Below are 8,823 nucleotides of genomic sequence, written 5' to 3'. Positions count from 1 at the left end.
TTCTTTCTTTTTTCCTTCCTTCTTTTTATTTCCTTCTTTCTTTCTTCCTTCCATCCTCCCTTCCTCTTTTTTCTTTCCTTCTTTCCTCCTTCCTTCCTTTCTTTCCTTCTTTCTTCCTTCCATCCTCCCTTCCTCTTTCTTTTCTTTCCTTCTTTCCTCCTTCCTTCCTTTTTCTTTCCTTTGCTTTCCTTCTTTCTTTCTTCCTTCCTCCCTTCCTTTCTTTCTTCTTTTTCTTTCTTTTCCTTCCTTCCTTCCCTCCTTCCTCTTTCTTTCTTTCTCCTTCCTTCCTCTTTGTTTCTTTCCTTCCTTCTTTCCTTCTTCTCTCTTCTCTTTCTTTCTTCTTTCTTTCTTTCTCTCTCTTCTTTCTTTCTCTCTCTTCTTTCTTTCTTTCTCTCTCTTCTTTCTTTCTTTCTTTTTTTTTTTTTTTGACAGAGTCTGGCTCTGTTGCCCAGGCTGGAGTGCAGTGGCACAATCTTGGCTCACTGCAAACTCCACCTCCCAGGTGCAAGCAATTCTCCTGTTTCGGCCTCCCAAGTAGCCATGATTACAGTCACGCACCACCATGCCTGGCTAATTTTGTATTTTTAATAGAGATGGGGTTTCACCATGTTGGCCAGGCTGGTATCAAACTCCTGACCTCAGGTGATCCACCTGCCCCAGCCTCCCAAAGTGCTGGGACTACAGGTGTGAGCCACTGCACCTGGCCTGTTTGTTTTTTAATTGATGCCAAAAGTCACTCCGGTTTAGTAGAACGTGGGGTGTCATGGGTAGAACTTTCTCCGTAGTCTTTGCCAATTCCATCCTCAGAATCTTGCAGAACAGGGGCCCAGACGGGAATCACTTCACTGTCACGAATGGTGTAGAAGTGAATGAGCAAGGCCAGGTGCAGAGGCAGCTCATGCCTGTGATCCCAGCACTTGGGGAGGCTGAAGCAGGTGGATCATTTGAGGTCTGGAGTTCGAGACCACCCTGGCCAACATGGTGAAACCCCGTCTCTACTAAAAGTACAAAAATCAGCCAGGTGTGGTGGCTCAGGCCTGTAATCCCAGCTACTCGGGAGGCTGAGGCAGGAGAATTGCTTGAACCTGGGAGGCAGAGGTTGCAGTGAGCCGAGATCATACCACTGCACTGCAGCCTGGGCGACTGAGCCAGACTGTGTCTCAAAGAAAGAAAGAAGGAGAAAAGGAAGGAAGGAAAGAAAGAGAGAGAGATAAAAGGAAGGAAGGAGAGAGAAAAGAAAGAAAGAAAGGGAAGGAAGGAGAAATGGAAGGAAGGAAAGAAAGAGAGAGAAAGAAGGAGAGAGAGAAAGAAAGAAGGAAGGAAGGAGAGAAAGAAAGGAAGAAGGAAGGAAGGAGAGAGAAAGAAAGAAGAAAGAAAGAGAGAGAAAGAAAGAAGGAAGGAGAGAGAGAAAGAAAGGAAGAAGGAAGGAAGGAGAAAGAAAGAGAAAGACAGAAAGGGAGAAAGAAAGAAAGAAAGAAAGGGAAGCAAATGTACACTGCTCAGGAATCTCCTTTTCCTGTGGCCGGGGCAAGATTCTTTGCATTTTTCTCTGCAGGGAAAAAACAAAACCACACACACACACAGCAATAAACTTTCATCCAGCCGGCAGAAGACAGTTTCCTAGAGAGTCTGTACACAGTCATAGTGCTGGAGGCTCAATTTCAGACTGGGTTAAAGTGCCCTGCAAACGGGCATTTGCAGAGGGCACAGGAGAGGCTACTGGGGAATTAAGAGCTGCAGAGACGAGGGTCTATGGCCATCACCTTTGCAGCTGCAGGAGAGAGGAGGTGATTAGGGAAGCTCCGTGTTCCCTTCTGAGCCTGGCTGGTGCGTTGTCCCCACCCTGCCCCCAGCACCACACAGTTCATTGCAATGCAGGCCCTGCTTTCGGGTTTAGCAAAGGTAACTTCCCCTGGCACCCCCAGGCTTCTGCTTCCAGCACAGCAACTGTGACGTGGTGTTTGCACCTCAGTCCTCATACAGAATTCGCCCACCTCAACTCAATCTTCCTCTCCCGGCGGTACCATTAATATTTTAATTTAATCAGAATTTCTGGGACTGGCTTGCCATCCTGAACAACCTAGTTACCTGTCAGCCTCTATCAGCTTGTCATATTAGAGAGGATTGTCCTAGGAATCTAATCTGCTTTAAATGATTTTGTGGGGTGTTGGTCTATAAATCATCTCAATGCAGGCCTGACAACGTGAAGGCTTCGGTGGGTAAACAAACCACACTTGTTTTATTTTCAGCAGGCACAGACTTTGCTTTATCAACTTCTTATTGATTTTCATGCTCCAAGAGGTCAAAAAATGTTTTTGCTTCTCCTTTACATACAAAAACATTATTCGTAGAAGAGCTATGGGCAGGCAACTCTCATTAACATAAGTTCTGAGATTCGCAGGTGAGCTGGCTGGTTGGAGAAACGACACACACCTGTTTCAGCCAAGCCCCTGGTGGAGTTTGGAGTTTCCAAAACGTTGACTTTTCCTCTTTCTGGTCAAAATAGAAATTATATGGATATTAAGGAGCCCCAAGTCTCTGCAGGGATGTGGAGGAACCCTGGACATACAAATACACACACACACACACGTACACACACTCACCACCCCATGCCAAGAAGACACACAGAAAACTCACTCACCCTTCACTTGAGTTGGCAGATTTGGAGCTGACTTAATGAAGGAAAGAAAAATTGCAGCTACAAAGTAACACAGAGCCAATGAAAAGACAAAAACCACCATTAGATTTTCTTCTTTTCTAAAGTTTCATTTTATTTTTAAGAATCATTGTTCAGATCAGGCGCAGTGGCTCACGCTTGTAATCCCAGCGCTTTGGGAGGCTGAGGTGGGAGAATCACAAGGCCAGAAGTTCAAGACCAGCCTGGGCAACATAGCAAGATCCCATCTCTTTAAAAAAAAGTACAAAAGTTAGCTGGACCTACTGGTGCAGACCTGTATTTCCAGCTACTGGGGAGGCTGAGGTGGAAGGATGGTTTGAGTCCGGGAGGTTGAGGCTGCACTGAGCCGTGATTGCATCACTGCACACTCCAGCTTAGGCAACAGAGCAAGACCCTGTCTCAAGAAAAAAACTCCATAATGATTGCACACATTTATGACATATAATATAATGTTTCCAAGCACGTGTACATCATGTAACGACACCTCATGGTAATTATCAGATCCAGCTGCTCAGAAATCTCATTTTCCAGTGGCTAAGGAATATGTGTTTTGTTTTTTTTTTTTGAGACAGAGTTTCGCTCTTGTCACCCAGGCTGGAGTGCAATGGCATGATCTTGGCTCACTGCAACCTCCGCCTCCCAGGTTCAAGCGATTATCCTGCCTCAGCCTCCCAAGTAGCTGGGATTACAGGCATGTGCCACCACGCCTGGTTAATTTTGTATTTTCAGTAGAGACAGGGTTTCATCATGCTGGTCAGGCTGGTCTCGAACTCCTGACCTCAAGTGATCCACCTGCCTCAGCCTCACAAAGTGCTGGGATTACAGGCGTGAGCCACCATGCCCTGCAATATGTATCTTTTTTAAAAAACTTTATTTTTCCATAAGTTATTGGAGTACAGGTGGTATTTGGTTACATGAGTAAGTTATTCAATGGAGATTCGTGAGAATGTGGTGCGCCCAACACCCGAGCAGTATACATTGTATCAAATTTGTTGTCTTTTATCCCTCGCCCCCTTCCCACACTTCCCTCCAAGAAAATCCTCTCTTTGGACTATTTCGTAATATACAATATATTCTTGTTAAATATTGTCACCCTGCAGAGAAATAAAACTATGTAATTTACTCCTATTTAATTGTAACTTTGTACACGTGGACCAACCTCTTTCCATCCCTTCTTTCTCCCTCCCTTCCACAGCTTCTGGTAATCACCACTGTGCTGTCCATTCCTAGGAGATCAACTCTTTATTTTTATTTTTATTTTTTTTTTGAGACAGACTTTCGCTCTTGTCACCCAGGCTGGAGTGCAATGGCATGATCTTGGCTTACTGCAAACTCCGCCTCCCGGGTTCAAGCGATTCTCCTGCCTCAGCCTCCCCAGTAGCTGGGATTACAGGCGTGTGCCACCACGCCTGGTTAATTTTGTATTTTCAGTAGAGACGGGGTTTCATCATGCTGGCCAGGCTGGTCTCGAACTCCTGACCTCAAATGATCCACCCACCTCAGCCTCCCAAAGTGCTGGGATTACAGGCGTGAGCCACCACGCCTGGCCAACACTCTCCTCATTCAGGGGCTTAAATAAAATTTGCTTTTCTCCCCAAAGGCAGGTCGCCACCCCACTCAGCCCAGTTTCAAAGGATGGAGTGTAAACGGTGGGTTGCCCAATTCCTGCTGCCGTGAAATACTTCAGCTTACAGCAGAAAGCCGGGCGCAGACACCATGCTTTATTTCTATTTCCGTGAACGAGAAGCGTCTCTTGCAGTCTGCAATATTTGTCGTCAAAAAGTTCACTGGCTGTTGTATCAAATCAGCCACCTCTATAGGGTGTGATCGTTGACAATTTTTTGTTACATCCCGATGGCCGTTTTACCTGGACCATTTTCTTCCTTTCATGGGTGAAGCAAAACTCCTTGGCAGACTTTTTTTTTTTTTTTTTTTTTGAGACAGAGTCTCGCTCTGTCGCTCTGTTGCCCAGGCTGGAGTGCAGTGGGGCAATCTCGGCTCACTGCAAGCTCTGCCTCCCGGGTTCACGCCATTCTCCTGCCTCAGCCTCCCCAGTAGCTGGGACTATAGGCACCCACCACCATGTCCACCTAATTTTTTGTATTTTTAGTAGAGACAGGGTTTCACCGTTTTAGCCAGGATGGTCTCAATCTCCTGACTTCGTGATCTGCCTGCCTCGGCCTCCCGAAGTGCTGGGATTACACGTGTGAGCCACCGCGCCCGGCCAATGTGATGATTATCTATAGATATACCCTGATCATCAGCAGGAGGAAATGAAGAGGTATTGGTTAAAAATACAAAGTTGCAGTTACGCAGGATGAATAAGTACTAATTTGTAACAATTCAGTATGAAATAGTGTGACCTTGGTTAACAAGACTCTGCTCTATGCCTGACATCTGAGAACAGGGGAATTGAAGTCGGAACTTTGTTCAGAAGAGGATGGCTTTGCAGGCTTTGCTGAGCATGCTGAATTCACGGTTTCCGGGTCAGCCCCTGAGCTGCCCAGGGACAGGGTGGAGACCCTGCCCCAGAAAGTCCAGGAGCCAGGAACCTGCTTAGAGACACATTTCAACAAGGAAAACTACACCCAGGTCGGCCTCCTTAAAAACACATAGGCCGGGCGCGGGTGCTCAAGCCTGTAATCCCAGCACTTTGGGAGGCCGAGGCGGGCAGATCACGAAGTCAGGAGATCGAGACCAGCCTGGCTAACATGGTGAAACCCCGTCTCTACTAAAAATACAAAAAAAATTAGCCGGGCGTGGTGGCGGATGCCTGTAGTCCCAGCTACTCAGGAGGCTGAGGCAGGAGAATGGCGTGAACCCGGGAGGAGGAGCTTACAGTGAGCCTAGATCACGCCCCTGCATTCCAGCCTGGGTGACAGAGTGAGACTCCATCTCAAAACAAACAAACAGACACATATATCATGGGCCAGATGTGGTGGCTCACACCTGTAATCCCAGCACTTTGGGAGGCTGAGGCGGGCGGATCACCAGAGGTCAAGAGTTCCAGACCAGCCTGGCCAACGTGGCGAAACCCCATCTCTACTAAAAATACAAAAATTAGCTGGGCGTGGTGGTGGAGGCCTGTAATCCCAGCTACTCAGGAGGCCGAGGCAGGAGAATCGCTGGAACTCAGAGGGTAGAGGCTGCAGTGAGCTGAGATTGCACCACTGCACCCTGCAGGTTGAGTGACAGAGCGAGACTCTGTCTCAAAAAAAACAAAAACAAAAACAAACCATATATCATGGAAAATACATTAACCCAGCACTTTGCAAAGCTGCTAGGTGTGAATCCTGCTTGCCAGCTTGGCAGCTCCATCACCGTGGAGGTCAACGTCCGGGAAGTGTTGCAACGTCTGGGCAGTTGCAGAGGTGGGCTTGCCTGTCACAAACATGGCTCTGGACCCCTTTACTTAAGATATGACCGGCTCCCTGCTGCCCACCCACCCCACAAAAGCTGGGGAGATACTGCAGGAGGAGTATGTGTGGGATGGAAAATTGTTTTCACCTTCCCATTTGGATATTAAAGAGGCCATCGGTGGTGGGAGAGTTTGCAGCATTTGGAGCTGGAGAGGTCCTTCCAGGGCCAGGTCTGCCAGGGGAGGGATGGATGCAGGATCCTGAAAGAAGAATGAGGCGTGAGGGCTCATTGCAGAAGTTAACTAATGCTCTGAGATTTAATTTTTCAAGGAAAAAAATGACCATTTCTACACAGACATGTACATAGACCATTTCTACATAGAAGCACCGATTTGCAATGTCCATCATGAGGACTTTTGTTTGCTTCCCCCTTCATGGGAAAATTGCTTTAATACCGCTCTTGTTTTTTTTTTTTTTTGTTTTTTTTTGTTTTTGAGACGGAGTCTTGCTCTGTCGTCCAGGCTGGAGTGCAGTGGTGTGATCTCGGCTCACTGCAAGCTCTGCCTCCCGGGTTCATGCCATTCTCCTGCCTCAGCCTCCTGAGTAGCTGGGACTACAGGCGCCCGCCACCACACCCGGCTAATTTTTTGTATTTTTAGTAGAGATGTGGTTTCACCGTGTTAGCCAGGATGGTCTCGATCTCCTAACATCGTGATCCGCCCACTTCGGCCTCCCAAAGTGTTGGGATTACAGGTGTGAGCCACTTCACCCGGCCAATACCGCTCTTGTTTTAACCCACTTTCTCCCTTGGCTGGTCCGAGGTGCAAAGACAAATTACTTTGGGATAAACCTGGGGTTTGCACCATAGTGTGAGCCGTTTGTGTAGGGCTGGATGCACCCAGAGGTGCACACACAGATCCACACACAACACAGACACTCAAGACACACACACATCTTTAGACAACGTACATGTATAGACACAACACAGCACGCTCAACAGACACACGCATGCATACACAACACACAGTCAGACACAAACATATCATACACACACACACACTCAAAACATCTATACACGACAACACGACACACATGTATATATAAATAATGCCACACACGATCAACAGACACACATACACACAACCCACACTCAAGACACTTCTATACACAACACACATGCATATACACAATACCACACATGCTTAACAGACACACACACAAGACACACTCAAGACACAACGTCTATAGAGAACACACATGTACATACACAATACCACACACGGGATCAACAGACAGACACTAATATACAACACACATTCAACAAACACACACACAAACACATCATATATACAAGACACACAGATCTATACACAACACACTCAACAGACACACAACAGACACACACAACATGCTCAACAGACACACAACACACAAGAGACACACAAACACATCATATATACAAGACACACACATCTATACACAACACACTCAACAGACACACACACAACACACAACAGACACACACACAACACGCTCCACAGACACACAACACACAAGAGACACATGCACAAACACATGATGAACACAGCACATGCACTCAAGACACACATGGACACACAACACAGTTTAATGTAGGTTTCCTACCCTTTTAGAACTGAAAAAAATAAGAATGAGGCATGAGGGCTCATTGCAGATGTTAACTAATGCTCTGAGATTTAATTTTTCAAGGAAAAAAATGACCATTTCTACACAGACATGTACATAGACCATTTCTACATAGAAGCACCGATTTGCAACATCCACCATGAGGACCTTTGGTTGCTTCCCCGTCCATGGGAAAATTACTTTAATACCGCTCTTGTTTTAACCCACTTTTGCCCTTGGCTGCTCCGAGGTGCAAAGACAAATTACTTTGGGATAAACCTGGGGTTTGCAGCAAAGTGTTAGCAGCGTGTGTAGGGCTGGATGCACCCACTGCTTAGCAGTCACGGGCTCACCCCAGAATGTGGGGAGGCCAGACGTGGGGCCTGGTCCCTGCTGCCACTAATTAGCATGGGTTTTGTAGCCGGTCGTTAAAAAGGCCGGGTCAAACAGTTGCAAAGTTATGAAGCAGCCACACACGCTAAAGACCTGGGCTTTGCAGAGGTATGAATGTTTCACTGTGTTGCCAACTTCTCCTGAACTTTGGCGTCCTCATGGGAAAAAAAAAAAAAAACCTTCTAAAAGGGGAGGGAGCCATGTAAATGACCTGCCCGTCTCCACACTGCCTTTTTCCTGGATTGTAACTGTGGCGTTGAAAAGGAGTCTTATCTCCAGACACCCAAGTCAACCTCAGCAAAATTAACTCCGTCTTTTCCGAGATGTCGTCACGATTATTTTTCCATGATGACAGTAAGAGTCAGAAAATATACCACCTTGATAAATATATATTTATCATTAGGTGCTTCTTGGGCCAGCTAGAAGATGAGTGGGTTTTAAACTTTGGAGCTGGCATCTTGAGAAGGCATTCATTCAGTTTTGTGTTTTCACCCAGAAACCCACATTGATACTGGACTTTGGAACTCGGCTCTGATTTCAAATTCCTGTCTTCCTAAGACAGTGTGGCAGGTTCCACGGCCCCGACGTGCATCTCTGCGTGTACGTAGGTGGTCAGGTCAGCGGGCCAACGCACCGACGCTACAAGAAATGATACATATAAATTATTGGAGCACTCCAGGAATGGCAATTTGACTTTTTATGAGCCTGTAACGACATCCCTAGAGAAGTGTGTGTGTGTGTGTGTGTGTG

The 8,823-nt window shown here is 46.7% G+C and overlaps 1 pseudogene; it reads left to right on the top strand.

Annotated features, from left to right (window-relative positions):
• Nucleotides 1–3,250: 3,250 nt before the first annotated feature.
• Nucleotides 3,251–4,668, top strand: LOC129027655 (uncharacterized; annotated as a pseudogene).
• The last annotated feature ends 4,155 nt before the right edge of the window (nt 4,669–8,823 follow it).

The sequence above is a fragment of the Pongo pygmaeus genome, chromosome 22 (genome assembly GCF_028885625.2).
Source record: "Pongo pygmaeus isolate AG05252 chromosome 22, NHGRI_mPonPyg2-v2.0_pri, whole genome shotgun sequence".
Lineage (NCBI taxonomy): Eukaryota > Metazoa > Chordata > Mammalia > Primates > Hominidae > Pongo > Pongo pygmaeus.
The sequence above is the reverse complement of the archived record's forward strand: the minus strand, read 5'-3'. Positions and strand labels throughout refer to the sequence as shown.